Below are 12,374 nucleotides of genomic sequence, written 5' to 3' on the forward strand. Positions count from 1 at the left end.
GCAAAGCCACGCGGGGGCCTCCAAGCTAATGGCCGTACACAGGCTCCTTTGGTTTACTTTCCACTAAATGCACAAAATCTACCCTGTAGATTTTGTTTTCTTCTAGCATTAATTCAGAGTTTGCTAGAGCAGCTATATTTGAAAGAGACTTTGGACCCAATCTTTTCCTAGATACATTAGGAAATATACTGTCTTCGTTTTTCAGTGAAAATCAGTTTCTTTTTAATGATACTTTAAACATTAACCGCTTTCGTTATCCACAATAACTTTTTGTCCCTGTCCTTTTCCTTTAGAAATCCCCGGCTGGACTTCCAGAGCACCTGTCCTGTTCTTTGTGAGTCTTGAGTTGGAAGTTAGCAACACTCTCAAAGGCCTGAAAGGGAAAGAAACGGTAAGTACATGTTAAAACATGTATTATTAAATTCACGTATGACGCTGACGATCAACCAGGGAATGCGACCTTGTATTCGTTGAGCAGCAGTCAGGTGTCCCCTTCCGCCCGCCACCATTTCCATTTCTGTTTCCCTCCCTCCCTCTGTCCCCTTCCTCTCCTGCTGCCATTCTCTTTCCTCCTGTTGCTTTCTCTTCTCTCTCTCCCTCCACCCTCCTTTCCCTTTTTATCTCCGCCCCCCCCCCCGCCCCCGCCCCCGCCCCCGCTCAGGCTTTTCCTGCACGTTCTGTGGATGTTTAACTTCTCCGCTTTGGTCTGTTAGGATCCCAGTTATTCATGGGGAAGAGCAAAGCAGCAGCAGTGTGCTGGCTCCTGACTTGTGAATTTCTGAATATTCTGACTTGGCGTGAGACTTGGTATATTTTTTCTGATGACTGATATATAATACATATAATACATCTATTGCAGGAAAATTAAATATGTTACACATCTATAACACAGAATGTGACTATCTACACGAACACCACTCCCCAGAGATAATACTGATTAAATTTGGGTGCACGTACCTTAATTATTTTCCTCTGCACATATATACTGATGTTGTTAATAAATGTGTCCCATCTGTAATAAGTGCCTAAAGCCAGTTGGCAAAACTACTTGGGGTAGAGGTGATTTTATTAATTCTGCTAAGTATAGCACCGTATTGATTTCTCGCCCTTGCCATTTGAAATGGCAGTTTCCATGAGTTGGGGGACACTAGGTTTCCCTGCATTAGGTTTATTTTGGTGGGATTTTGCGGTCTCTTTGTAGGCGAGCTGCTGCCTCCCTCCCACGGTGTTAATAGTCATTGGCGTCCGGCATTCTGTAGAGAAGCTGCACTCAGGTGTTGCCTAGCCAAAGCGAGCACCCTTGCTCTGGGTGCTGGGCGGGAGTGGTGAACTTTCCCCAAGCTGAAAACCTCTTCTGCGTAGTATACTCACACAGCATGGCTCTTGAGACTTTAGTTTCATTTCTTCAAAGTGCCTCTGTCTGTCCTTAAGTTGACTGTTGTTAGTCATTGATAACCAACACAGCCGTCTTCCTCCCAGCTGGACAGCCTCTCACCGTGGTTCCTGCCTCCCTCCTGGAATGCAGGAGCCTGGCCTGACTTCTGAGACTCGACTCCCCACGACCTGTTCCTTTAGCCTTTGTTAACCTCCTCTCACACTCTTAGAGCTGATGCCCTGCCTCATCTTGATGCCCCCTCATTATATCCAAAAACAATTTGCCATGATTCCAACAGCCCTTATTCCAGCCACTTACCCAGTTGTTTCTTTGTTTCCCCATGCCATCCGCTGTGCCCCTGGCTCAGTTAGCTCAGTCGCTGAGAACCTAGTGTGGTCGGGGACATAATGGACCATAGTAACAGCAGTTGATGACCCCCGAATAGACACAGGACACCTGTCCAGACCAAGGCTCTTTATCCTGGGATGCTTCGTGCTCTGGTCAGTTAGAAGCCCTGGTGTTTGGGCCACGAGCTCCTGAGACCATTGCACTGTGCCAGCTTTGAGGCAGGACTTCAGTTCCCTTATTTTGAATTTCCTCAGGGGAGTGGGGGCAGGGTCCCAGCCAGATTTATGAGTTGTCTTGTGATTGGGGTGTCCAGCTCTGGCCAAACCAGCCCTGGCCCCCTTTCTGTCTGCTGCTATAGCTCTTCTCATAAGTGGGACAGAGGGCAAGTTTAGAGAGCCAGATTCCTTGGGGTTGGTGGGTAAGAGTGTGGCTTTAGCTTTAGAAGGATCTGGGCCAATGTCTGGACTCTGCTACATGTAACAGATGTGACCTTGGGATAGCTGTTTCTTCTGTATGTCCCAGTTTCTTTATCTGTCAGATTAGGATAATGGTAGTACCCATATCATAGGCTTGTAATGAGCATTAAATGAGCGAGTTGCTATGTAGACTGGCACGATGAAAATGTTTAAAACATGTTAGTAGCTTTTGTTACTGTCATCGTTTATAGAATGGAGATAAGAATACCTACTTCTCGTGGTTACTGTAAGCATTAAATGCGGTGGTGTGTATATAACACATTGTGCCGGGCACATAGTGTTCTCAACAAGTGGGCGCCCTCAGTGATAATGATGAAATAACAATAGCGTTATCAGCAGGTCTGTCCAGAATGGCATAGATGTCACGACCCTGAAGTCTAATATCAAACAGTCACAGGCAAGAACAGCTACAAGTTTAGTTTGCTGACCAGACAGTAAGTACTCTTTATTGACAACTTACATTATTTCAAATCTCATTGGTTTATTAAGTCATTGTCTACACTTCGGTCACAAAAATTTATAAAAGTTTTGGTTGTGATTGACTATCGGACTGAATAGTTAAGAGTTCTGTGTTCCTGCAACCTTTTTATTCTTATCAATGTCCACTTTTTAAATATAAAGAACAGTAATTTCTTGCATTTTTATGAAATTTAAAAATTTACTCAAGAATAAAGATATTAGATATTCAATGATATAAGAACCCATTAGCTGACATGTGTTCATGATCGTAATATAGATGTGTAATTATTTTGTTCTCGCTGGATATTGCCTCTCTTTCGTCATTCTTAATCGTGAAGTACGCTGAAGTATTATCACCCATGACATATGTTATAAAACCATAAAAGAAAAAGGAAACTGAAATTGAACAAAATTTGATTCTAACTTATATCTAAATTAAATGAGGCTTTTAGGAAAACCTTTGACCTTCTTTTCCCCATACTTTGAACTAAAAACACATTTGAATTGTCGACGTGTTAGGGAATTTCTTATTCTTTGTTTTACACATTTGTTTCTTGCACACGAGAAACAACATTACTCGGCTTCAGAATGTCTTTTATCAAAGAAGTATAAACTGTAGTTGATAGATGGCCATGGGGATGGGGAGCACAGCATAGGGAATGCAGTCAGCAGTAAGGTAATGACTATGTGTAGAGCCAGAGGAAAGATAGAGTAATCAAGGGGGTCGTTTTATAAACTATATAAATGTCTAACCAATGTACTGTGTACTTGAAACTAATAAAAATTCTTTTTAAAAAAAGAATGTCTTTCAAAGAGTAATTCAAGTGACTGTGAGTTACCTTAGAAAGTGCATGTCTTTGATCCCTTCTGGCAATAGAGTGCTGTCTTGTTATCTTTGTGCCCATGTCTGGCATTGAGCATGCTCAGTGAAGTTGGGAACAAAATTGAAAATACAGCTAGGGAATTGGAGAACTGAAAATGCCTTTGTTAGAATGCTGAGAATATGATGACTTTTCAAATTTGCCTTTGGTATTACTGTAACACAGTGTAAGCTATAAAGACATTTCAGTGGGGTGATATTTGTGTGTATTTGAATACAGTGAAACTAGTTCTTGTTCTGTCCTAAGTTTGGGATGCCGATGGCTTGGAGTCTGTCTCTTCTGCCCTCCCTCCCACTCTCGCCCTTCCTCATCTACCCTCTCTCTTCCCTGCCACCTCCTGCCTCCTTATGAGGAGGACCATGAGTGAGGCCCTCCCTGTCCCTGCTCTCACAGCGTTCCCGTGTGGTGGCCTGGACGGCTTCTTCAGAGATCTTGATGAGAATGCAAACTAACAGCAGAAACTAGTCTTGAGCAATAATTCAAGTACCCCTGCCCTTCTTGCTTTTGCGACTTGTATTCTGATAGACCCCTCTCCATACTTTACACACCCAGGGGAGGGAGCAGTCAGCCTCTCTGTTGGAATCCATGGAGGTACATCTCTGATATGGACTTAAATCCACCTCTTAAGTAGACATCAAAATGCCCTTTACTACATCTTTTCTCAGCTAATTCAGGAAGAAAATATTCTACCTCTATTAGAATCACTGTTTTCTGGCAGAGAACAGTATTATCGTTGCATTTCACAGGAAAGACCGAGGCTCAAGCAGTTTTATGTCCTGTTTGAAGTCAAGGCTTACTCTCCTGTCTGCCATGCATCATGGCAGAAATCTAGCATTGGGACTCCTTGACTTGGTTCGTGTCCTTCCCAATGGCAGACAGCTCTTTTCATTGATATTTTTTGAAATTTGCATAACTTTAAAAATTTGACTTTGTTAACGTGGTTGCACATGAGTTATGATTTGTCCTGAGATTAAACAAGAAAATATAATACAACTACTTCTCAAAATTGGTAGCAGTGCCATGTGAAACTTTCTGAAAAATCATATAGTTCAGATGCTGCTCTGAATGGGATAAATTAGTGATCCCCTCTTCTCCATGGGCACCCCTGCCTTTCGACCTTTGAATAAACTCACATTTACCTCCTTACTTGCTGTCGATGTTACTCTGGATCAAAGAGCAAACTGTTTAAGGAGGAGTATGTTTCAGTATGTAGTAATATACAGTTCAAACCCTGCAAAGCCTGAGAATTTGATCTTTTTCTTCTCCAAGTCATGAGTGTCTGTGTTTTTATTTTAATGTCTGTAATGTTAAACTTAGATTTTCCTAGACTGAATTTCCCTGATTGATGTCCAGTCATTCATTCATTCATTCATTCATTCATTCATTTTTACCTTACTTTATTGTTTAGTTGAAGGAGAAAAACATCTGATGGTATTTTCTTTTTGGGGGGGGAGGGTTCAGTGTCCTTTGAGACCATTAAGTTACTGATAGACATATATGAATGACATTAAGGTACAAGTATATTAAAATTTTTTTCCAACTTAATCTATAATCCTAGGCTCTGATTAACTTTCTACCAAGGCTGTTATCTATAGTAAATGAATTCTAATTGTTACATATGATTCTTTTAAAAAATACTTAGCCCTTTTTCAAGTTTTGTACACAATTGTGTAATTTGGCTCTCCTTCTCTAAAAGGAAATTTGTTTATTTTGTTCATTTAAAATGCTTACTACTTAAATCGCACATTTCAGTCATAAAGATGAAGTTCAGTTTAACAAGGAGTATTATTTATAATCTTCAAAATTTTTTTAGTCGCATCTCTTGTCAATGAGTAACATTCTTGGCTCTGTTTTCTGACTTGTTTCCTAAGTTAATTAGAATTGGAAAACACGTTTCTTTTCTGTCTTTCTCATTGTCGTTCAGGGCCACTAAGCCACATTATCTTCATTTTCCTTCTCTCTCCACCTACCACAGATAGCATTTCATCTCAGAAGCTGTTCCTCTTTATTTGATCTCTGTTAACTGAACAGATAGGCATCACCCAAATTTGACACAGGCAGGGCCTGTCTGGGTTTGAAATGCAGGATGTATGACACCAAATGAATTCTAGATTGTTCTGACCTAGTAACTCACACAATTTTTGTCTCTTAATCTTTGAAAGGTACTACTATGAGGATAATTGTACCTATTAAAAAGCATGTCATCCTTCCCTCCCTGAGTGATTGCTAATGACATAGCCTCTTTTCACTTAAGTTTTAAATCTCGGTGTTAGTCACTCTAGCTCGAGTGGCAAACCTGCTGTCACTCCTCTTCATCAACCCCAGGAACATCATTGCTGACTTCTCTCTGCTCAGAACTGTGGTGTATTGTGTGTATGAAATCACGGAGTGCCTAGGGTCGAGATGTCGCAGACTCAACTTTTACTCCTTGATTTCAAAGAGGAGAAAATCGAGACCATTTTTCAGTTGCCTTCATTTAATATATTTATAAGAATGTAGCAAAGATATCTTTTCCTAATGGGATTCTTAATATTTGCATTCTTCATGTAATTAAAATATTCATGGAAAATAACTAGTGCATTAAATCATATTAAAAGTGATCAACCTTCGATACCCACCCCACTGAGGGACAGATTTGCTTCATCGGGGACCACAGGGGCCAACTTTGCATTCAGGAGTTTCCTAAGTGGCCATCTGTTTGCATTTGCTCATTTAATAGTTCACTTGACAGACGTGTCTGGGCATCCTTAGGACCTTTCGAAAAGACAGAGCTCCTGCCTTTAAGAAGTACACCGTTAATCTGCCAGAGTTATTATCTGATCTGATATTTCTAATAAATTTAGCATTCAATTGGGCCACAGAGATTTTGTGGCAGCAGTTCCCTGAGGGAGCTGAGGAAGGCATATCAGCCTGAGTTAGAGTTTATGAAATGGCATTTCCCCCATGTCCTAATGAGGTAATTTCTGACCTGTCGCCTGCAGTGTCTGGGTTTAGGTTACAGTTAACCTGGCTCTGCTGGAAATTCCAAGGCCCCTCCCCACTGACCCGGCTTAAGGACAGGAGATAGCCCTGAGTCATTCTCACTGGAGAATGTGGGGGGACTCACTCCCTGTGAGAGCCTGCTGCGCGGGTCCTGTTAAAAGTGCAGAGGCCTTAGATCAGCCTTAATTTGACTCGAAGAGGGAACTGGTTTCCGTCAGAGTGAACGTAATGTGTTCAGTACCTGTTTGAGTCTTTGCTGGTTGGCAGAGGGCGAGAGGCAGCCTTGAAGTGCCACAGGTAGTGTTCTGGGGAGCAAGGCCTTTGTCACCAGCTCCATTTTCTTTTTGTTCCCTTTCAAACTTCTCACCATTTGTGTAGGAAAAGTCTTATCCAATCACATTTGAGTTTACATAGTCTTGGAATGTCAGTTTAAAATAGTAATTTAATAAGTTCTTTTTGTTTAACAGGCTGTGTTTTAGGAGTCAGCCACTCAGAAATTTCAGAGCTGAATTTTGGCTCTGTCCTCTAATAGCGGTTTGAGTCACCTAGAGAGAAGTCAGCCTTCTTCTTGAAGGTCAGCTCTTCTTTAATATACTATACGTGCCTCTGCTGTCCTTGGGTAGGCCCCTTAATTTTTTCATGCATAACATTTACCTTTTGATTTAGGCACTAATTATTCCATCCCAAAAGCTAAACTTATCTGCGTTCTGTGACAGTTTATTTATTGAACCAAACAAAGCAAAGCAAAAGCAGTTTGCTCTTCTCCAAGCATTTCATATTACCGCATCTGATGTAACACTCACAATGAGAAACTGAGGCGTGCACCCTTAGAGACCCAGGGGCTCCGGGATAGTCTCCTCCTAGATCAGGACCAGCATTTCTTTAAACTCAGTTTTGGTGAGGCTTAAACTGTCCACTTACGATGTTTTTGCTTATTCCAGCCACCTTGTTCGCATGTGATGGTTATTGGTAATATAAATTTTAGTGACAAATGCATGTTGTTGTTTTTTTTTTAAACAGGTGTTTAGAAATGGGAAAATCTTAATTGCCAGGGCACATTGCAATAGCTTAACCACGTGAATAAACATTAAGAGAAAATGTTCATTCTAGCAAGAAGTAAGACCACACTTTTAATCTAAAAAGTGATGATATTTACTACTCTTCTCCTATTCTACCCTTTCACCAAAACTGAAAACATCCTATCATGATTATATATTTTCGGTGGTCCCCATTATTTCATTGGTTGTGATATTTTGGCCAACGTGTTAGTAAATGTACTTTCATGATACTGTGCTCCCCCACTCCACACTTTGATTTGTCATTCTTCTGTAGCTTCTACCTATTTTGGGGAAGACACAGTCAGAGGGAATCACAGCAGGTGGACCATAAGCTGGGATGTCTTGTTGCCAGGTAGGGAAGGTGAACGCATTACCCTGGATGGTGAAATTCATTCACCATAGTGGTCACCAGCTGTCACAAACATGCAGCATTGAGGTTTTTTGCTACACCGATTGGTGGAGGAAGAACTTCGAGTCGACACCACTTTCTCGTAAGAACCATCTGGTAAGTGGGGACTTCCCCTAAACGGGTGTGTGACTCACCACTCTCTCAATTTCAGTCGTAGGACTCGGTGGTCCTGTAGCAAACTTCTGTCTCAGTCAGGGAGCAGCACCGAGAACTGAACTGAGCTCCTAGTATCCCGGTCTGTCTTGTATGGACTAAGCAGGGGTCTAGCTTCTGTTCCCAGTAGAGTTTCAGATAAGCTGTACAAACTCTCCAAGCCTTATTTAGTTTCCTCACGTTTACCGTGAAGAGAAATAGATTCTGATTTCTCTGCTTCCATAAGATACACAATTTTTGATTTGATTATAAGCAAGCAATAAGTTAGAACTAGGAATCTTATTGGACTGAACATAACGTTATTTCTTTTTATACACTATACTCTACCCAGGATATTACACTAATGGCATTTCTGATGAAGACATTTTAAAATCACATGTATTAGGTGATTTAAAAATAGGACATGTGCATTTTTATTAAGTTATCGAGGAATAGGTTTTGGGTGTTTTTTTCCTGATTTTCTGACTAAATTCAACAGTAACGAAAATTGTGTGTGAAGTGTCAATATCATGCAGAGATGACATTGTGTGACCCATTTGGTTTTTGGCTGCCTTTTAGACAGATTGTTTTGCATAGCATATCTAGTCCTCGTTTATGTAGATTTCTAGTTTACCTGGATTTTTTGCTATACAAATTTTAATTTTGCCCATTTGGACCCTGCCCCCCCCCCCCAATCTCATTTCTTGAGGCAGGGGAATGAGTTAAGTGATGCGACACAGACCTTGGAGAGCGGTCTGAGGCCCCTGGACCATTTTGGTCCTGCTGGTCACGCGTGCACCGGTGTGCCGGAGTTCGATGAGATAGAATGTACTTAACCTCATACACTAGACGAAGGTGCGAGTGAAGAACTTGTTTCCTGTGCATGTTGTTTTGTTTCCCACAACCTGAAAGCTACAATCTTTGTCAAAACCGGTTATCAAATCTCCCCTCCCTGGATCCTTGCATAAGAATCTACATAGATAAAAAGCGTCCGCTGGTTAACGTGCCAGGACTTTTTCTGACTTCTGGCTGTCCTGTTTCACATTGTGGAGACAGCCCTGGCTCCCTTCAGCCCCAGACACTTTGCAGGACATGTTCTTTTTCATATCACATACTTCTCCCTCCAGGCTCCAGGAGCGGATGCTGTTTGCATTGAAACGAATGAGATGATTTTCCCAAGTGCCAGAGTTATTCATGGGGGCCTGGCTGATATTTAAAGAACATGAATGAAAGCAGTGGGCGCCTCACCAGGGCAGGACGTAGGAGCTTTTGGACAAGGATTCCCTCCTAGGATTTGAAGTCTGATCGACGGCCAATTAAGTCAGCTGCAGTTGTTTATCCGCATGGTGTGCCCTGCCCCACGAGCAGAGCCTGCTGGTAAATGTCAGCCCTGGTAGTGGCAGCACATGGATTCAGAACGCCCTGTGCATCAGGCCAGGTGGCCCATTAGGGACAACTCGTGTCAACAATCAAAGCACTCAGGTGCGTGAGAGTTTGCTTTTCAGACGTATTACATCAGGTCATGGGTTTTACCTTTGTCAGAAAGTTAGAATGTAAAGCAGTATGGTCCAATGAAAACACTTTCTTGTAAATCAAGAACTTTTGTTTTCATTCTGAAATGAATCACGGACTAATTTTTAAACCCATGAGAAATTATTTAATCTCTTTCTGCTTTGATTCGCTTGCCCAATAATGCTAATCTCAAATCTGGACACTTCCACAGTGTTGGTTTACGATTGCTGACACTGTTCTAGCTACATCACATGTATCTCATTGAATCTTCACAACAGCTCTGGGTTAGGTTTGCGGTTACTCCTATTTTATAGATGAAGAAACTAAGGCATAGAGAGGTGAAATTGCCTGTCCAGGATCACACAGCTAATAAGTAGTGAAATGGGATTTGAACTTAATCAAATTGGCCCTAGAATGCTATTCTTTTAACTGCTGTGCTGTACTGCCTCTTCAAAAATATTTGTTTCCTGATTCCTTTGTATATGGTTTGATTATGTGAATATGCATTTATCCTTTTATGAAAGATATTTGAACTTCAGTGAATGTGAGTACTCTTTCTTTGGTACTTATGAGTTTTGGGTGGCCTGAAGGAAACACCTTCTCTGTGTTATTTGGGAATTACATTGTGTGGCATCATGGGCTCCTACCCAGATATCCAAGTGCTCAGAGGTACCACAAACACTTAATAAGTGACTCACGTGCCGTGTCAAGGGCACCACTCGCATTGAGCACCTGGTCATGACAGCCCCAGAATTGTGTAGTATGCAGCCTGTATAACTATGCACCCAAGCTCTTCATAAGCTGACAAATGGTCTTATTAGAAGACTTTCATGAACATATAGAAAATTAATATATTGTTCCTATGATAATAGCTCATGCTTTATAAGCTCACCTGGTACATCAGAGCTACCTTTCACAAACTTCATATCCTAAGATATCCATTTGAAAGCCGCAAATGATACCAGGTAAATAAAAATGCTGTTGGGGTTATAACAAGAATCAAAATAAGTACCTGTACTAATTTCTAATTTAGATGGACATTGGTTGGCCAGATTGTAGATATTACACTTACAAAATAATCAGCTTAGCAATTTTGCAAATGATGGACATTACCCAATAAAAAAAAAAAAGCCAATTTTAAATATTTCAGCCGTCATTTAGCTTCAAGCCAACAAAACTCACCCGTCGGATTTTAGGGATTCCTGGATACTCTTTAGTTAAATATCAGTCATAGTTAAAATCAGGTGGCACTTGGAAGTTCTCATGAGACAGGAACAAAATACTGTGTGGATGAATTGAAACAAAGCCCTCAAACTGTTTTATTAATTAAATGTGTTCACTGATAAACAGGTTCTATAACATTTATACTACTTAGTTTTAAGAAATAATGAGTTAACTGGTTAAAATAAACAGCTCTTTTTTGAGCCTTAATTAGAATTTGAAGCTTAATAGTCTGTTAAAGAGTTATTTTAAAAATTAGTGAAGTGAATTTAATTGTAATCCGATGGTAAATCGGCGTGGTGCAGGTCTGTGACATTAGAATGGTTTTGCCCCGTTTATTACGAGAGGAGGTGGAGCCGTGATGTGTGGCTCCGAGCACATTAGAATTGCATTCTCTTAACCTCTCAAAAAAGCAGGAATCATGGCTGTATGGTGGTGTCCCTTGTCTCTGACAGCATAATCCCGCTGTCCCTTGCTGCTATGTCGCTCTTCAGTTAGAAGGTTGACCAGTAAAGCTACACATTAAGCTCCATGAGGGAAGGAAGTTTTGTCTGGCTGTCGACTGCTCTATCCCCAGGACCTAGAGCAGGGTCAGACTCCCAGTGGGTGCTCCACAGTCACTAAATGGATGAATCGAACTGTTTACTGATCTGACGGTGCACTCTCTGTACTCAAGAGACATAGATCTTACATGTTTCCATGAACAGCTTTACTTTATGTGACATCTTTTAATGCATGGGACCCATTTTACACTGTGCCACTCTGCCACTTAACCCCAAGTTTCGTCTGATGGCCATGTCCGTTAGGTGATTACAGCCATTTAGGTTTTATCTGCTGGTTAAAATTCAGTGGCCACCTGTCCAAACCATTGCAGTATGGAGCACCAACCAAGGAGTATTTTCATCTTATGAAAATAAAAGAAATTAAGATTATAATACCAAAAGGCAGGCATTCCTTTAAACAGACTTTTTCCTTCTTTCATCTAAGCACAATTCATTAACATGAGAAAAGTAAAATGTGATACTTATTGAGCATGGTGACCAAGTTAGCGTTATTGGGTTAACTGTAATTGAATTTTCATATTTTATGCTATTATCAAAACTAGACCTTACTGTATATATCAATGCACAACTGTAGACCTTCAAATAAAATCTTAATAAATCAGTCTTCTAGGACTTACAGATTTTCAGAAATCATTTGTACATTTTGTGGCAATTCTAAAGACTGTCCATTTCATAGATGAGGAAACTAAGGCAGAGAGAGGTTGTAAGAGCCCAGGCATTAACTGTCAGATATAAACGGAAGCCTCATAATTCCATGTATTGTGTCCTTCCTGCTCTGCCATGTGTACCAAGAATCCTCATGAAGCACATAGTCAGCGTTCACAGATCTGAGATAGCCAGAATGTCTTAGTACTTACACAGACGTAATTTCTTCCTTGCTGGTCCATCTTTGGGAACCTCGTTAGAACAGGTTTTGGGGAAAGGAAAGCCATGTGCATATCTTACCATGAATGAACAC

The 12,374-nt window shown here is 40.9% G+C and overlaps 1 protein-coding gene across 6 annotated transcripts in view; it reads left to right on the forward strand.

Annotated features, from left to right (window-relative positions):
• The first annotated feature begins 192 nt into the window (after positions 1-192).
• Positions 193-12,374, forward strand: part of FAM110B (family with sequence similarity 110 member B) — a 116,701-nt gene continuing 104,519 nt past the window's right edge. For 5 of the 6 annotated variants that reach the window (XM_011359178.2, XM_023530055.1, XM_011359177.2 and 2 more), the window contains exon 1: positions 193-391. The gene's annotated coding sequence lies outside the window, so the exon portion shown is untranslated. Of the gene's footprint in view, positions 392-7,058; positions 7,141-12,374 lie in introns of those variants that run through there. The other variant, XM_023530056.1, reaches the window with a different exon arrangement.

The sequence above is a fragment of the Pteropus vampyrus genome, unplaced genomic scaffold (assembly GCF_000151845.1).
Source record: "Pteropus vampyrus isolate Shadow unplaced genomic scaffold, Pvam_2.0 Scaffold45, whole genome shotgun sequence".
Taxonomy (NCBI): Eukaryota; Metazoa; Chordata; class Mammalia; order Chiroptera; family Pteropodidae; genus Pteropus; species Pteropus vampyrus.